The 18,784-nt window shown below is 46.3% G+C and overlaps 1 protein-coding gene across 3 annotated transcripts in view; it reads left to right on the top strand.

Annotated features, from left to right (window-relative positions):
- The first annotated feature begins 1,964 nt into the window (after positions 1-1,964).
- Positions 1,965-18,784, top strand: part of KIAA0040 — a 29,758-nt gene continuing 12,938 nt past the window's right edge. Inside the window, exons 1-2 of one of the 3 annotated variants that reach the window (XM_080937003.1) lie at positions 2,101-2,309; positions 15,355-15,426. The gene's annotated coding sequence lies outside the window, so the exon portion shown is untranslated. Of the gene's footprint in view, positions 2,010-2,100; positions 2,310-15,354; positions 15,427-18,784 lie in introns of those variants that run through there. The other 2 variants (XM_080937005.1, XM_080937004.1) reach the window with 2 other exon arrangements.

Below are 18,784 nucleotides of genomic sequence, written 5' to 3'. Positions count from 1 at the left end.
CTCTTCCTTCATGCCATAGATGATCTTTTCCTCATTGTGTCAGAACCTTAATAGACCCTGTAGCCGTGGCGATTTGGTGACAGCAAACCTACCATCCTACCATCCAGTAGGTTGCGATTTGTCTGCACAAAGCCACTGGCACTGGGTAGGTTTAGACTTTTGCTGGATCCATCTTCCTGTGAACTAAGACAGCATTGAGAAGCTGTCCTACAGATAGTACAGATAGTGCCTGGTTTTCCTCCCATATGTAACAGTCACACTCTTGACGAGCTCATGATGGCTGCCTTAGGTTCTTCATTTCTCTGTGTTGGCATTTCTCTGAAAAGAAATGTGACCATCTCCTCAGCCTGAACCCATCAATTAAGTTGTTCAAAAAAAGTATTTTTCACTGTCTCCCCCACCCCACACCCCTCCACCCCTGCTCAGCAGGTGTTAACCCAGACTTGCCTCAGGCCAGCTCAAGAGCAGAAGTTGTCCACAGAAGCCATTCTCTCTCCTGATGAGATGGTAATGAGGGATAGGCTGGACTAGACCTCGGCTCCACTAGACCTTAGCTGTGACCTTGAAGAAGAAAGTTACTTACCATTGGGGGGGAGGGGGTCCAAATTACATCTCACAGAGGTGGAGGGGGCAGTCAGACAGGATGGCATACTATTTAAAGCTAGGGGAGGCTCACAGTCTCCAATCACCACGTTTGCACTTAAGGCTTCCTGTCGTTCCCCAAACTTGTCTTCCTCTAGCTCCCTGATCCATTAGTCCCTAGACCCCTTCTTCAGATTTGACACACCAGGGAAGCCTTCCAGCCACTGCTAAACTGTCTTCTTTCTGTCCCCGCCTACTTGATCATACTAACCTCCACCCCTGAGGCAGATCTCTTGGGCCACTCTCCTTATGATTCAAATCTAGATCTATGCAGGGAATAATGAAGCATGCCTTTAATACCAGCAGACAGCAGGCACAGCCCAGTAGATTTCTGTGAGGCCAGCCTGTTTCTACATTGTGAATTCCAAGCCCGCCAGAGCTATTTAGTAAGACTTGGTTTCAAAGGAACGGCAACAGATCTAGATCAAGTTCTCTCTGTGAGATTTCTGGGGGAAATCTCTATGTAATCTACCTTTGAAAGAAGACCATAGGGCCACCTAACTATTCTTGGCATTTCTGGATGAGTGTTTTATTTTCTCTCTGGCCTTTCAACCCAGAGCCAGCTGGCTTCTCTTGAGTAAACAGGAACACTTTTGTTTCTCTGTTGTGACAGTTGGTTTCACCAATCATTTTAATACAGGCACCCAAAGGCCAAAGGCCCCTATGGCTCAGGCACTGCCACTGGAAAGTAAGTACCAGCTCCGAATCTGATACCCACAGTCCAATGGGTCCTTCTCCTGGCAAGATTTCCCAAGGTGATTCTGGGGAAGGCCCTAGATACTCCACAGCCATTTCTGCCCTCGTGCCTTCCCGTCTTGCCTCCAGAAGCCTTGGAGGTACTGAAGCTTTTACATTTTACATTACATCTCTGCCATCCAGCCTTTACATTTGCAGGCTGAGTTAGACACAAGAAATCTGAATCTAAGCACACGAGGAGCAAATAAAACGAAAACGGAGCACTCCTAAGAACGTTTTGAAGTTAGTTGCCCCGGTCTCCTGTGCTCCTCGCATCTCCAGGTTACTCCCATGGAGCACACACACAAAGATAACCTTGTGAGAATGAGGCGCTGTGACTTGCTCGCGGCTTGCTCACCTTTAAGACACCCAGACCCTTTTCCTGGAAGGTGGCTTTATTCCACAGCATGGGGCTGTTATTTTTCCTTAAGCCGGGGTTGGAAGTTTACACCCCATGTCTCTGGAAACACCAGTACATCTGTGAGCAAAGCTGGCTCTGGCGTCCTGAAGGAGGCGTGCTGAGGGCGGAGGGGCAAAAGAACGTCACAGCGGGGCGGAGTGGGGACACTGGCCGGCAGACCCGGAGGAAGGACACCCGAGCTGTGGCTGTGGTGTGTGCGTCCTAGTTTAAGGTATGAATTGGGCTGGGGAGCGGCGGAGCCAGCCAGTCAGATTCAGGAAGTCGAGTTCCTGACCTCAGGAGCAGAGCTGGGTGCAGCGAAACCTCAGCCAGGGACGCAGGGGGCGCTTTCCTCCGCAACACTGGGGTGGCACCCACTGACCCGCAGCGCCGCCTCTCTCCTGGGACCTGGCAGTGGGAGGGAGGGGCTAGAGGAGGGACCCAGCCCTTACCCTTGTGCCCAAGTCACTTCAGGCAGCACCGGAACAGAGCCCGGGTCCCGCCGGCAGGAAACCTTCTAGCGGACCCAAAGGTGAGTTTCAAAACTTTCTGTATCGCTTTGTGGTGTTGTTGTCAAAACACATTTGGGAGCTGCCCTGGCTGCGGAAGGGGACTTTCCTCAGAAGAGTGAGATAAAGGGGTTATTTCTAAGAAGCCTCTTGCACAGTTGCTTTCGTTCTCTCCTTACTTTCCTCCTAGAGGTCTCTCAACTTCTTCCAGCTTCTGGCCTGCCACATGGGCTCCTCTGGAGTTTGGGGTGGAGCGCTCAGCTCCAGTTGAGGCCAACTACAGGTAGGAGCCGCACAAAAAAAGAGCAGATCAACACTGACTGTCTCAATGGGCAAAGTCAGTATTTAAGATGCTCCTGAAATCATGCCGGCTGGGATTTCTTTTAAAAATCATTCTAAAGGAAACTACAATTTCAGTGGGGCTAAGAAATTGACCAAACTGAAAATGTGGCCCCGAGCCAAGGGGTGGAGTGAGATCTGTATGCTATTCTGAGTCTTCGGAGAAACCCTGTGGCACTTTTTTCCCCCTGAACTTTCTGACTCTCTAAATGTCCTGGATCTTCCACCCATAAAGGTGGATTGGAACACATAGCAGGTCCCGCTTCCCTATGTTTTGAAGGGCTTGGTAGGAATGGTTTGTGCGGTAGTTAAGTGAATGATTGTCCGATAGCTGTTGTTTTGAACACCGGTCCCGCCTATCTGAACTGGAACCCAGAGACCAGCGCTTAAATTTAAACCTTAAATTTACACAGGAGCATCTTGTTCTTAACCCTTTTACAAAGTTTACCAGTACCACCTAAAGAACCCTACACCTGAAAGATACGGCTGCATTAAACACAGCTGTGTCTTGTCTTGTTTTTATGCAAGTTTTTGAATTAAACTTTCACATTCTGTAGTTATGGGCAGGAGTAACTTTGCAAGGATCTCTTTTATGTTTGAGCTAAAATTCAGCTCTACCAACCACTGAGTCCGATGTGTCTTCCCTTGGCCCGGTGCCTCCTTGCTTCTGAAATTCTGCCTCCCTTTCTTCACCCATGACACAGTTCTAGGAAAGAGGCCCCTTACAAAACCGTGTTTCATGTACTTTCAACATTCTGCCTATAGAATCAACAGGGGAGAAAGCTGCAGGTTCAAACCCAAGAAGATAGTAAACAGTCAGCATGCTACTGTTCCCTTTTTATCATAGAGGGGACACATTCATTAGCTAAACATTACTGTACCTACTATGTGAGTGAATCTCTAGAAATCACCCCCTCACTTAAAAAGGAGGAGGAATGCTTAGTTCAGTGGTAAGATTGGTTAGCACCTCTCCAGAGACCTGTGTGAGGGTTTGTTATTATTACCTCTTGAAGCTGCCTAAACCACATGGTGTGTGTGCTCAGGACATAACAGCATCATGGGTAGACAGTGCTTTTTGAATAAACTATTTTAAGGCAGTAATGACTAAGTTTTTTTGCCTTATCAGTGCTATGTGTAGTCTAGCCTCACCTAATCCGTCTTCTTTCCTATTGCTCAGCTTAAAGGGCCAGAGCCTAAAGAAGCAATGTTGTGGTAATATGTGTGCACGCAGGTTGATCACCGCACAAGAACTTCTGAGGCTTGTGGGGCCAAAAGTAGCCAGAATTCTGTTTGATAGGACACTGACGGAACAGGCTTGTAGCTGAATCAACCCACAGGTGACTATTCTAATCTTCACAGAGGTGTCAGTTTAGTCGGTGGGAGTTCTAAATCTGGATCTCAGTTAGAGCTAGGGTCTATTTGTGGTTTTCTCTCTTCCTGACCAGGGAAGCCTGTATCCTGAAGAGATTCAGGTGTATCTCATATTCCAACTCAGTGGAGTTTGGATATTATGTCAGCATCAAGACTTTTAAGTGAACAGAGACTTCTGATGAAGGGGAAGTGACATAGAGTCAGAGATTTCAAACTGAAAAAGAAGAAGAAAAAAAAAAACACTCTAAAGATGGACTAGCCCTGCCCTTTTGCTGCAAAGATGAGCAAACTAGGGTTTAGGGAGGGGAAGTGAGCACCACATATCCGGCTGGTTAGGGGAGGGACCAGAACCCAAGCACCACTTGAACACCCAGCACCACCTGAGGTCATTGTCACCTGCACTTCTCTATACAGGAGAAGTGCAGCACTCAAATGCTGGCAAAGATAAAATGACAGACAGGATCACAGTTCAAGGCTGAATCTTCCTGGAGTGGCTTCTGGGACGAACTCCTGATCTTGAAGAGACTCAGATGGACTTTCTCTTTTATGACAATATCCAAAGTATCCCCCTCTCATCTGCTTCTGCAGGTTTAATCCTCTAACTTTCCTTGGGACATCCCAAACACTGCTCGTGCAGGGAAACTACATATCGGGGCCTTAAGTAACCAAAGCCCTTCGAGGGCTTGCTCAAATGATCATGAAAGCTGGTCTCAGAGATTAGTATGTGTTCAAAGACCAGCAAGAAGGTTTCATTTTTTATCAGACACCAACATATAACTTGTTCGTTTGATGAGAAAGGGTTCAGATGAATAACCGTAGCACACAACACTGGTCACGGTTACAATGAGAGAGATAAGGATGGTGACGAGAGAGACCTTTTCCCTCTCTAAGCAGCAAAGGGACAATCTTCAGCAGACTCTCTGCAGGACAATCCCTAGGGCCACAAGCCAGCTCAGGTGTCTTTTCCCAACATTGTCCAGTGCTGTCTGAACAGAACACCATCTGGGACAGTGGAGTAGATGCTCAGTGGAGACTGGAAAGGGAAGCTGAGTTCTAAAAGGAACTGCACACAAGCGTGGCATTTCTTTGTCACCGGAAAGTCTCAAGGCACCATGGCAGTGTCCAGAGCCAGTGTTCAGGCCTGAGCAGGCACTTGCTTCCACTATTGTGTGAAACTGCTCCTAGAGGTTGCCTCTAAGCAAAGAAAGAAACCACAACCACCCTTACCTTTCTTGGATTAAACTTGAAGAGATGAGTGTACTTATAACCTACCCCAGGCTAGCCCTTACTCCTAACTCAGAAACTGTCTCTCCATACAGTCTTTTCCAGCTGAGCTTACTTCTCTCCCAAAAGGCTCTCACTGCAAGATGAATGGGTTTCAGGAAAGCCCATAAGCAATTATTATTTTTAGGGTGTTTCTGGTTTTGCTATTAATAAAAGAAAGTTGGCAGAAGATAGAAAAACTTCTAACATGAGTAACTATGAGAGGACAGTTGCATATAAGGAAATAGTTCTTAAGATTATTCCAACAGGGAAAGGATTGGGGGTCATGGATATGGAGATGAGAGAGAGGCTAGACCTAAAGCAGGGAGTGGAGCAGTGAGAACTGGGATGTTCCTTCCGTTTTAGTAAAATGTAGCAAAATGACACAAGGTACATGCTTGTATGAACCTAAGTGACATGTGACTGTGGCAGCTGTGAATAAGAGAACGCAGCAGTCTGAGTCAGAAGTGTCCTGGTTTTCTCCCCAAGCCAAGTAAGACATCAGATCTGTGTCCATCTTCCTATGGTTCCTTGTCTTGTCTCATACACAGATCAGTGAGCGGGACAAAGTACAGGCTTTCAATACCCTTTATGCCTGTGGTCCTCAGCCGCCCACAGCCTTGGCCATGACTCCACACTCTAGCCAGCCACTCATATACACTAACCTTAAGCCACACAGGAACTAGATTTAGTTGAAGTGACCTTCCCATGGAAACTGGAGTAAACAAATGTCCATCCAATCTTTTGGGGCTCCACAGAGCATCTGTGTGCATACCAATCTCCAATAGTTTCCTCATAGGGTTCTGATAAGAGTTTGAGGCACTCAGAGATAGCAGCCATCACTGTGGCCTGGCCTCCAGATTGCCTAATGACACATCACACATATGTCTGTTCTTCAGCTTCACACTAGGGAGGAATTCCAAAACGAACCAGGAGAATGCATCCCTCTTAAGTCCTGTATGCTTACCGTTTGGCTGCCACCCTCCCTTTGCTCTCTGTACGTTTCACTCCTAACCTAAACCCTTACCTGCTGCCTGAAGGCCTGCAGTCTGCTGAGCAGAAGTTGCCAGCTTCGCACAGAGCGGCCTAGATAAAAGCCTCTAGGCTGGTCCATGTGTGTGACCCCCACCATCCAGAAATGAAGCCTTCACCAGGGAAGAAGGCGCAAACCTGCCACCCCACCTAGACACAGCCTGTTTGGAGATCTGCTGGCTTCCAAATTAGAAAGTCTGCCTCTGCCCTGTGGGATATTTGGACCAAAGCCTTCTCTGGGTCAGGAAGAAAGCAATGCCCTGCTGGGTGGTACAACATACAAGCTGACTTCCAATGACTACATTCTTCTCAACAGGAGGATTCTTTCCCTGGCCTCTCTGAGGCCAGAGCCGGAGTTGTTAATTTGTAGTGGATGGATGGCGCCACTTGCCCATGGGAAGAATACCTTTCTTTCAGACTGCCCGGGCCAAGGGAGGAGACAGTTGCGGGACATGTGCCATGCAGGGAAGGTCAGATGTTCCTGACTGACATTTTCCAGGAACAAGAGTTTAGTGTTTTGAGAATATTATTCCTTCAAGATGGGCCAAAGAGTGTAGGAAAAGAGTCACTAACACGCGTTCAGCCTCTGATACCGGAATACACTAAGAGATCGTTAATGCGTTACACTTTTCAAATGATTAAGAATAATAGCTGCACTATCGTTTGTCCTCAAGAAATTTTATATCATTCCACTGTATCTTTTATTGGCATTAGATGAACAGTACGTAAAATTAACTGTTATAAAGTGAGCAGTCCAAAGGCACTTAGTACCATACAACCAACCACAGGAGCTACATCCAAAGTATCTTTAGTCCCTCCAGTTGAAACCCATTAAGCAGCTTCTCACTGTTGCTTGGTGCTCCCAGTCTCTGAAAACCACCGACCTGTAGTTCATCTCTGTGGACTTACCTGTTCCAGGAATCTCACATATGTACATATGACAATTAATGACTGGCATTTTTCACTTGGTGTGTTTTTGAAGCCCAGCTGTGCTGTGGCCTCTGCTAGCATCCTGTTCTTCCTGTACCCCACTCTTACTCAGCCATACATGCACACTACCACTTGTTTAATCTGTGCACCAGTTTGTGGACCTTTGAGTTTTGATGACTGTGGACAATACTGCTGGGAATATGTTCACAGAAGGATTCCCTTGAACACCCGTGTACAGCTCTTTGCGGTATATGCTGGGAATTCGGCTTGCTGAATCAGATGATGATTCTGTTTAACTTTTTCAGGAATTGCAACTGTCAAACTACTTTCCTTTTCCCTGTGTTTTTAGCTACAGCCTTACAAATTCACTGTGTGCCAACATATACCATTGTATGTTGCATAACTTTCCGTGCATCTCTTCTTTGACGCCTTTGAGCTTAAGACAGTGAGAGCTGTTTAAACCTACTCTAGAAATCGCAGAGTTGTTTGAACTTCTACTTTAAGACTGCTTGGACATATGCACCTCAGCCAGCTGGTGTGGGAGACACTAGCTTTATGAGAGAGCTAGTGACTCCCAGAAGTATGTGTCACTAGGCACACACCTTTAATTCTAGAATTGAGAAATCAGAGGCAGGTGGATTCCTCTCTGAGTCTGAGGCCAACCCAATCTACCCATTGAGTTCCAAGCCTGACAGAGCTGCATGATGAGAGTCTGTCTTCCCCACTCAAACCCTGGGTGGTGTAGGGCATGATGGTTGAGATGCCATCCCTCTATGCAACCCCGGCTCTCCTAGAACTATTGTGTAGACCAGGCTGGACTCAAACTCACCTAAATCTACCCGCCTCCACCTCCGCCTCTGCCTCTGCTGATGGGCTTAAAGCCATTTGCCACTGATCTCAGTGAGCCTGTCAGGAAGGAAGGAAAGAAGGAAGGCAGGAAGGAAGGAAGGAAGGAAGGAAGGAAGGAAGGAAAGAAGGAAGGCAGGAAGGAAGGAAGGAAGGAAGAAAGGAAGGAAGGAAGGAAAGAAGGAAGGCAGGAAGGAAGGCAGGAAGGAAGGAAGGAAGGAAGGAAGGAAGGAAGGAAGGAAGGAAGGAAGGAAAGAAGGAAGGCAGGAAGGAAGGAAGGAAGGAAAAAAGGAAGGCAGGAAGGAAGGAAGGAAGGCAGGAAGGAAGGAAGGAAGGAAGGAAGGAAAGAAGGAAGGCAGGAAGGAAGGCAGGAAGGAAGGAAGGAAGGAAGGCAGGAAGGAAGGAAGGAAGGAAGGAAAGAAGGAAGGCAGGAAGGAAAGGAAGGAAGGAAGGAAGGAAGGAAGGAAGGAAGGAAGGAAGGCAGGAAGGAAAGGAAGGAAGGCAGGAAAGAAGCTCCTCTAGAGCTAAGAGAGCATCTTCCCTTGGAGGAGTCTGTCTCTGCCTCTGTTGCTGTGCCTGCATGTTGCCCTGTATCCAGGTCAGGGTGATGCCTTTCTGGAACTTCCGCCACCAGCTTCTTTATTCCCGCCAGGCTAAGTCCCAGACAGCTAACTACTTTCCTTGGTACGCAGCTGCTGCTTTGGGCTGCAGCAGAAAGCTCCACTTACCCCAAGGCTTTCCTGCTCCTCCTGGACCCTGGTCCTATCTGTTCCCTCTCACCCTATGACCCAGGCATGCAGAAGCCTGCAAAGGTGTACACACATGAGGTAATGTCCAGTGTGAGTGTCCTAACCCCAGTGACGGCAACAAAGTCCTCACAGAGATACTCTGAATTCCATTTTTCTATCTTCCCAACTATAAAGGGTTAGTCCATCCATTTATCATCATCTTGCACATGCTCGTACCAAACTGGGCATTAGATGATGAGAGGAAAAGGCCAGTGTTGAGCAGAGAAGAGACGAGATCAGCACCTGTGCTTTCAGGACAGCCACCATCATCCCGGCATTGTTAGGGAGGTGACATAGTGGCAAAGAGGTCTCAACTAGCATGATTCCTGCATTGTACAGGATTCCAAAAGCAAGATCAAGCTACAGTCCTTGCTACACTCCTCCCTGGATCTGAACTGTGAAAGCCATCTTTCCATGGCACACACAGGCGTCCTCACTATGGCCCCTTCTGTACACTCCAGCCCCTACCCCAGGACCACGGCAGAACTCAGAACAAATCCTACTGGAAACATTTGCCCCTTGCCAGCACTATTTTAACTACAATGTACATATTTAATTTATCTGCTCCCACAATACTAAGACACAGTGGCTGTCTTTAGCCTCCTTTTATAGCTGAAAAACATGGCTGGTGGCTGGAGGTTAGGGGCATCAGTGGATACTTCTTGTCCGGATAACTAGAGTTGGGGCTGGTCTGACCCAGGCTGTCCTCACTGAAAGAGAAACTCAGGCCATGTAGGATCACAAACAGGGCACTGTACTAACTGGAGAACTGGAAGTGAGAATCACAGAAAACCCCTTTGCTAGGCACACCCATCTTACACACTTCCCGTCTCTCAGCTCACACCCACAGACTAGTCCAGGTATTTCCCAAAACCTCATTTGGTTTCCACAAACTTATGCTAAATATTGGCAATGTTGCTATGCAACTTGCTCAACCCCTCTCTCTCTTTCTCCCTCTTTTTCTCCTCTCTTCTCCCCCCTTAGCCCCCTCCCTTCCTTTCTTGTCTCCCTCTGTCTCTTTCTTTCTCTCTTCCCAAACCCCCTATGTCTGTGCTTTAATAGGGGGGGTATATGCGTGTTTAAAGAGATGGGAGTGGGGAGGCTGTGTGTGTGTGTGTATGTGTGTGTGTGTGTGTGTATAGATGTAGGGGTGTGGAGGGTGTGTTTGTGTAGATGTACTAGTGTGGAGTCTACATGTATGTGTGTATGTAGATGTAGGGTGGGGAATGTGTGTATGTATATGAGGGTGTGTGTTTAGATGTATGAATGTGAGGGTGTGTGTGTGTATGTGTGTAAATGTAGGGATGTGAGGGTGTGTGTGTAGATGTAGGGTGGGGAGGATGTGTGTGAGGGTGGAGGGAGTGTGGAGATATGGGTATGTGTGGGGGAAGGTGGGGGTATGTATGTGTGGATGTAGGGGTGTGGAGGGTGTGTATGTGTGTAGATGTAGGGTGGGAGGGTGTGTGTGAGGGTGGAGGGGGTGTGGTGGTGTGGGTATGTGTGGGGGAAGGTGGGGCTTATGGGTATGTATATATGTGTTTGTGTGTATGGAGGTATGGGGGATGAAAATCCCTTTGAACCAAACCAGCTTTAGTTCCCCAAGGCCCTTGTGACTGATCTAAAATGAAGATTACATCAAACTTAAAGATGTACAAAGAGATAAAGCATGATTCTGTGGGGGATGGGAGGATGTAGAAAACAACCACAGTTCACTCGAGCTTTTATACAGCAGTCGACTTCTTTGACCAAACACGGAAAATGCTTGAAGGTCTTCAGGCCTCATGTGTCAGCAGTGGCCCCTCATCCCCTGGCTTTTAAGTCATGACACCTCGTTACATATGGAAGGAAAGTAGCCTCCTCCATAGGCCATAGCCCTGAGGAGTTTCTGCCACATACCAGGCTGCTCCCTGGAATGCCCTGGGCATTTAAAACATCTGGAGAAAGGGCCAGGAAGTGGGAGAGTCAGAACAGGAAGCTGCTTGAGTATTGTCACAAAAACAGGGTTGGGGAGGGTGGAAACCTCCAGACCTGAGCTGGAGCCTGCGCCACCTTAACTGGCGTAGTCAGGACCCTTGAGCGACCTGTCTTAGTTTTTCTTCCCCATCCTCACCTTGTTGTCTTACAGGGGCCCACTCAGAGCTCCCTGCCTGGCTCCTCCCATACACTCTTCATAGAGATGACCTCATCCTGCCTTGCTCTTCCATAACCATTTGTTTAAATCCCCTTTGAGACACATAACTAATCCTGCCTTAGGGTGCCTCCCCTTGGTTTACCCAGTTTCCCAATAAGAAACAAATTTTTAGACATTGTCTGTCTTCAGTTCAGTTTTGAGTTTTTACCCAGAAAGCTGACAGAAGATTTATTTGTTATCATGTAGCACTTCCTGGGAAGTCTTAGAAAAGAGAGATGTACTTCATGTATATAATAGGTATCGAGATGAAACTGAAACAAACCACTGTACCACAGGGAGGGAGCAGAAACAGCAGCTCTTGGCTTCCTCAGCCTCGGTGATGTCAGCAACACAGGCTCAGTGATGGAGGATGTGAGACAGCAGAGAGAGTCACTCCGGGAAGAATGGGAGCAGACACTTTGTAGTAATAGCATCACTCATGCTCTCTCTCTCTCTCTCTCTCTCTCTCTCTCTCTCTCTCTCTCTCTCTCTCTCTCTCTCTCTCACACACACACACACACACACACACACACACACACGTGGGCATGTGCGCACACACATACAACACACATACATCCTGGACTCAGTTTGTGTGGCATCTGAAGTCACTGTGAAATGTCATCAGTTAAAAAACACAAATATTTCAAGAACATGAGCAGGCAGAGCTGTCCAACAACATAGGAACAGCCCCCCCTCCCCTTCAAGTAACATTATCTTAATATGACACAAGGTGTCCCATGAAAAGGCAAATGCCCATCGAGGCCAATCACCTTTGCTCTCAGAGGATGTCTACTCTGAGAATCCCAGGAGCATCTTGGATCTGAGCAGTAGCCAGGCTGAGTCCTCCAAATGCAGAATATTGACATAGCAATTGTTAGGGTTTTTCTAAATATTTTCCTTTCTTTGGCTACAGTTTTGTGCGTGGACCTAGACATCAGTGTCGCTGAGCAAGAGTTCTGGGTATATTAATTGGTAGAAATGTTGTCATGGCATCTTTGATAGCTGTAAGACCTTAGACAAGTCATTTAATTTCAATAAGCTGCAGGGTTTTGCTCATCTAGAAAAGATGTCCATTCATTGACTTGTTAACAAAATAGGTCCCAGATACTGGGGATCTCATGATGGGAGTGGATTCCTTGTGGGAAGGAGGAAGGATGATTGGATAAGAAATTACCCTAATGTTGACATGGGCTTTGGCAAGCATACAAGGACAGTAGACTCCACAGAGCAGGGATTCTAACCTTTACTGTGGCCCAGAAAGTTGTTCCTAAGAGGAACAAGATTTTATCTGAAGCCTAGAAGATGAGGAGGCTCCAAAACTTGGTGGGTTTGGGAGGAGTGATGGGGTGCAGACACAGAAGCTCGTGTGAACCTGCAAAGCAGGAGGGGAACCCAGGTCTCAGTGTTTGAGAAAGGAAAGGCTTTGTGAACTGCCAAAGGGATTGGTGGCTGCTGCTGCTGCTGCTGTTCAGGAGTTAGCTCCTGGAGGAGAACATCTCACAGGGACACAAAACTATAACCTGTCTTCCTGTGTAGTTCTGAGAAAACCCCTGTTCTTTATTTACCTGGGGAAAGGGGCGAGCAATCTCTCTTTTCTACTTTACTGTGCAGCGAAGGAAAAATGTTTACAAGATCCATTGTGGAATCCCTGAGCTGGGTGTGATAGCAGAGGCATACAATTCTGGCACTAGGGAGGTTGAGGCAGGAGGAGTTCCAGGATGAGGCCAACCTAAGCTATGTGATGAGACCATTTCCCCGCCACCTAAAATTCCAAACATTGTAAGTGTAAGGCCTTAGAAGAACGTAATTTAACCATATTTGAACTGGCCCATTTGGGGGTCAGTTCAAAGGTGAGGCATAAATGCACTGGTGTTCTTAGCTCCCAACCCCTTATTGAAGTAACCAGGAGATAAATAAGAGCCTCTTTCTTATTTGTTTCATGATATTTCATTTCAGGTCATAATCATATTTTTGTCTAAGGGAGAAAGTATGCAATTAATAAAAGGGTTTTTTATTATAATATATGTGATTGCTCTGCCTACCTGGGGGATAGGTCAGACTGTCATTGTCTCCCCTCCCCCTCAGAGGTGATCCTTAATGCTCCCTAATCCTGAATTCTGAAATGACCTTTCATTTATGAGGGACATTAGGTATGACAACAGAAACATTTGTATTTTCAGGACACTTCTGCCCACAACTTCTGCAACCTTTGCAAGACTCGCTGCACTGAGCCTGCATCAGGCACTCAAGGTCTTTACAGTGTCATTCCCCATACTCCCTGACTTTCTCCCTGCTAGCTCAGACTTGGACTCTGCACACCGCCCTGTCTGTCTGCCGCAGCTTTCACATGTAGCTTTAATTCACCCCAGAGCCACCTTCCCTCATCAGCATTCTCAACCCTTGTGTAAAGACTAAATACAAACAGGGGCCAGCGCAGCCTCACTTGCTCTTGCTATCCCACTTTAGAATCTGAGCCCACATCTGTCGCTCTGATCTGATAAAACTCACACTGGGGCACCATGGACTCTTGCTTTAGCATTTGGATACTACTTTTTGGAAGACTAGCATCCACACTAAGTTATTAAGTTTGATTCCCCTGAACAAAGCATAAAACCTGACATGATGCCACACACTGTAATCCCAGCACTCAGGAAGGGTAATAATGAGGATCTCATGGTGGGAGGATATTCTGTGTGGAGAGGAGGGCAGATGACAGAATAAGAAGTCACCCTAATGCTGACACGGACTGTAGCAGGAATATAGGGACAATAAAGGGCACAGAGCCGGGTCTCTGACCTTTAATATGGCCTGGGAAGTTTCCCAAGAGGAACAAGGTTTTTACTGAGGCTTAGAAGGTAAATAGACAAAAATGCTCAGTGGGTTTGGGGAAAGTGGTGGAGTACAGTAGAGGCAGGAAGGTCAGGAGCTCAAGGTCATCCTCTGCTTAGTAACACATTGGAGGCCAGCCTGGGATACAGAAGAACTCTGGCTCCAAACAGCAAAACCTATGCCGAGGGACATTTTCCAAACACACAGAATTCACACATATATTACTGTCTGGGCTTGGGGATTAATACTGGATGAGGAGTGAAGTCGGTGCTGTGATTATCTTCCTTGATAGTGACAGGAAACATGAGGCTTATGAGGCAGCAGGACTTGCCCCACCCTCTGGTGAAGCACAGCAGGAATTTGCAGCATTCTACGGTTTAATGAAGAAAATCCCTGATGATAAAAAACCATGTCCTAGCTCTCACCACTCCTTTAGCATATGCTGATCACATAGTAGGTTCTTAACTAACTCTTCTGGACATGGAATCCATATATTCTGACAAGGAAATAATTCAAATGGCATATTGCATCGACACAGTAAGTACTGGCACTATGAGCTTCTTCAAGCATAAAGAATGGTACTTGTTATTCTGATTAGAGGAACTCGGTAAACAGCCTAAGGTAGAGTCCTAAGTATTCTCTAACCCACAGACATCAGCGAACAACCAAAAGGCAGCCACTAGTTCAGTCCCTCAGCTCACGTGAGCAGCCCCACTGCCTCTCAGTAATGGATGGAATGTGCGTGTCAGAACTTGTTCAACAGGGTGAGCATGCTGTTAGTCCTTGAAAACACAAGAGTCATTGTGCACACAAAGACCCAAATTCCCATCACCTAGACATCAAGTAGGCCTCAGCTCCACTACCCTGGCAAGAAGAACTTCCCTGGAATTAGGCAGACTGATGCAGGAATTAGGCAGACTGGAAAGAATGCAGGGAGATTCCCCCACCACCTTTGGAATCAATTTCCCAAGAACTCTAGGTTGCTCTGGTCCAGGAAAGAACCAAGGAGTAACTGTTATTGTTGTTGTTGTTGCTGCTGCTGTTGCTGTTGCTGCGGCTGCTGTTGTTGCTGTTATTGTTTTGTTACTGTTTTTGCTTCTGCTGTTGTTGCTGCTGCTGCTGCTGCTGCTGCTGCTGCTGCTGCTGCTGCTGCTGCTGTTGCTGCTGCTGTTGCTGCTGTTCTTATTGCTGCCTGTGTTATTTGTCATGTGCTGTCATCACCAGAATAATGTCATTTCTGACTCTGAGTATTTATAAGATGAGGTGTACATCATCTGTATCACCTGAAGGACCCTGTGAGAAGGTCCTCACATCCAGCTGATAGTACATCTGTCTTTACGTGGTACACAAGAAGAGTGTATGTCTGCCTTTAGGGAATACACAAGTATCATCTAGTATTGTTAGAACTACTCCAAAGGATTGAGAGGAAAGTCAGCCTGTGTCACCAGTGACCTTCTAAAGAAGCAATGCTTTCTCTGACTTTAGTGTGTGTTCTTCTAGATTATCCCTGTGATGGAGATAAAGGAACTGAAGCCCAGAGCAAATGAGTGATTGTCTCATGACACATGCTTAGTAAGTCATATCGCCTCTTCACACCTCAGTCTATGAGTTTGTGGCTCTTAAACTGTGCATTGGCTAGACTTTTATTTTTGACTTGTAAAACTATACAAGAATATAAGTGAATGAAACCAGGGAAAAGTCAAAACCCAAGCTGGAGTCCTGGAACCTACCGTGGAGCATATTGTTCAACTAGTTAAGCACTACCAAATATTTCCCTGTCTGGTTGCTCTAAACCAACTCTCATCCCCAGGAGCCATTCCTGCCTTCTAACAGGAGGAACAGACCCACAGTTCCTGCTGTTCTCCTTTATTAAGTGTTCCTGTGCTCCTCCTATTCCTTCAAGACCTAACAGCATGACAGCTGATCTAATAAGCCATGCTTTCTGAGTGCCCACAAGAGGTAAAATCTAATGGCTAATACACAGCCTTCAGAAAGGCCACCCTTGTGGCCACACCACAGAATGCCCAGGGATAATAAGATCTGAGGTCCCTAGCCTCCCCCACCAGATGTTCTGAAACATCTGGAACAAGTAGATGAGGATAAGTGTGTGTGCCTGTTTTTAATCTATTTTCTGTCTATCTATCTAGACCTGCAATCAATTTGAGTTTATAAATTAGCCATGGTAAAGCATTGGCAGTGAAAATAATAAAGTAGAGTAATCATAGTATGCTGAAATGCTTTAATATATTATAGTAAAAATTGCAAGCATCGGTACCTTTGTTATATGAGTCCATTATTGAGTCGAAGTTATTTGAACATAACATTGCCGTATCTGAGCAGTGAATCTTGTAACCCAGGAAGCTACTGAAGGAGTAACAGATGGGTAGTGTATACAATGTTCATATCCTGAGCAGTACAAACTGGCCAGTGCAAGATGTCACAACAATCCTCAGAACGGCACACAGCCCAAAACTGTAAGCTGTGTATTTCTGGAATTTTTCTCACTAATGTTTTTGATGGCAGAGTATTAGAGCTGAGGAAAGTGGAGCCTCGTGTGGAGGAGGAATCCTGTACCTGCATTTGCCTTTGGAAAAGGCATTTCAGACATGAGGAGGCATATGTTTGGAATACAGAATAATAGATCAGGGGAGGGGTGAAGCTGGTGGAGTTAACAAGGAGGCAGCTACATTTGAGATTAAAGAAATGCCATACCTATGGGAAATAATGGTGCCAGAATGGTAGGGCAGAAGATGCTTTTTGCCTGACACTAAGTGGTACTCAACATGTTAGCTCCATAATATATGTTCTTTGCATATATCAATGATTACTTACTAAGATGATCAAAAGGAAAAGGTCTCCATGTGCTGTTAGGAACACAAATTTACACCCATGCTGAGGACAGGTGAAGACTCTTCCTCAGAGGCTGTGACCCAAAGCCTGGTGACTCAGAAACATCATAGCGTGCTCCGCATTCCACAGGGGTGAGTTGTTACTGAAATGACACTATTTCTGCTCATTCCCCCTGATTTGGCATGGGCATTTTAAGCCTTAACACTGTAAAAAGGTAGCATTTGACTTTTAATTGCCTTGAACTTCTGTTAACATTCAATGAAGGGAGGAAATGGGGAGGAAAATAGAGCCCTATCTGTACTGCTTTCAAGTCACATCATTGTACATTTTTGCCACACCATTAGTTTCCAGCCTGCAAGCCCTTCCCCCATCACCACTGAGAAAAAGAAAGCAGTCCGTCTTTCTGTCAGTGCAGCAGTTTGCAGAACTCTAAATACCCTTCTCTGGCATTAAGAAGAATTATGTAACTTTTTAATTTAAGGTCTATCTTTTAATTGCCACCTGTGTAGGAGCTCTTGAACCACGTAAATATTTGGCCGTCGTCTTGCTTTTTCAAAAAGCACTCTTCCCTCCTAAAGGATGTGACGTTGAGACTTAAGCTGAGCTCTGCCTTTATTTATGGAACAGAAACAGCACCATCCCACCCTAGCCACTCCTAACTCACAGATGACCTCAGAGGCTTGAGCCTTCCAAAAATAAAACCTCACCTAGCTACTTTACCACACCCACCAAAACGGGCTCCAAACTTTCCCCAAACACTTGTGAATCATAAAAATGGGAGCTGACTGACTACGGTCTTTCGCTGTAACCATGGCTACAGATTTTTGGAGGGCTAAAACCAGGATGTACAGAAGTGTGAGTGGTACCCATGTGCACTCGTGGACCCTTGACCTTGGAAACACAGCTCCTGGTGGCTGAGATTCACAGAGACTGGGAGGGGCTCTAATTCTACATTTAATTCTATGTTCTAAATGCAATTCCTTAAAATTCCATTGTGTGGCATTTAGATTATGGGATCCCCAACTCCTTCTTGGTGTTCTCTTACATGTCTATTCTTCACAAGAGTTCTGAGGAATATCCAGTGCAGGTAATAATCTCATTTCTCAGACAAGGGAAAGGCTGGGATTAGATGGAAACCTCATTTTGCACTCTGGTAGCTCCAGAAAGCTTAGGTGATGTTGTCCAAGGTCAAAGACATGCAGGGCAACTGAACTGGAAGTGATCTGGTTCCTCTGCCCCTAGCTTGGTTTTCTTTACACTTTACCCCACTGCCAGCATCCTGCACTGAGCCCGAGTACATCTTCATATGCTCTAACTCTTCTGCAGACATTCCTCGGCTTCATCTTTCTTCTGACTATCGAGAGACCAAGCTCAGTCAATAAGGAGGTGCCTGCTGCTAAGATGGGCTGTATTTATCCTCATCTGTATTTCCCCCACTGCTGTGTGGTCCTCTCTACAAAGACGATAGCACAGAGAACAAGGAGTGCAGTCCCTACACCTGGAAGTTTATACTTCAGGTCACGAGCTCTAAATGCCTCCAGAGACCAGGTGGTGAACAGGAATAGATGGAGCAGGTATGAGAGAGAGCCCTGGTCTTTTTGAAGTTCCACACACCGTGCATCCATGAGAAATTAGTACAGCTCAATATTAAGCTTAGCTAAAACTTGAGGATTTTATATAAAAGACAAGAAATAGTGATTACTCGTCTTCATAATGAGGCAGAGGTGTGCTGGGTACAATTCTTGGAATGCAAGTGAGTATTCTGCCTATGGAGTCTCATGCCTGGGAGAACTATTGTCTTCTGACAAATGTGGTATTGGGTTACATTTCCCTCCTGCCATGTGTGGTTATTAAAATCCAAGCTCCTCGGGAGGTTGGTCAGACATAGAGCATTAGAAAGGCACTGGCTCAAATCCAGGTTCCTCCCACTGTTGTATCATTTAGGGTTAAAGAGTTGGTGCAGAGGGAAAGAGTGCTCAGTTCTCTTGCAGAGGCTGAACCTGAGTTCAGTTCATAGCACCTATATCAGGTGGCTCACAACCACCTGTGACTCCTATTCCAAATATCCGGTGCCCCCTTC

This window comes from Micromys minutus, assembly GCF_963924665.1.
Source record: "Micromys minutus genome assembly, chromosome: 1".
Taxonomy (NCBI): Eukaryota; Metazoa; Chordata; class Mammalia; order Rodentia; family Muridae; genus Micromys; species Micromys minutus.
The sequence above is the reverse complement of the archived record's forward strand: the minus strand, read 5'-3'. Positions and strand labels throughout refer to the sequence as shown.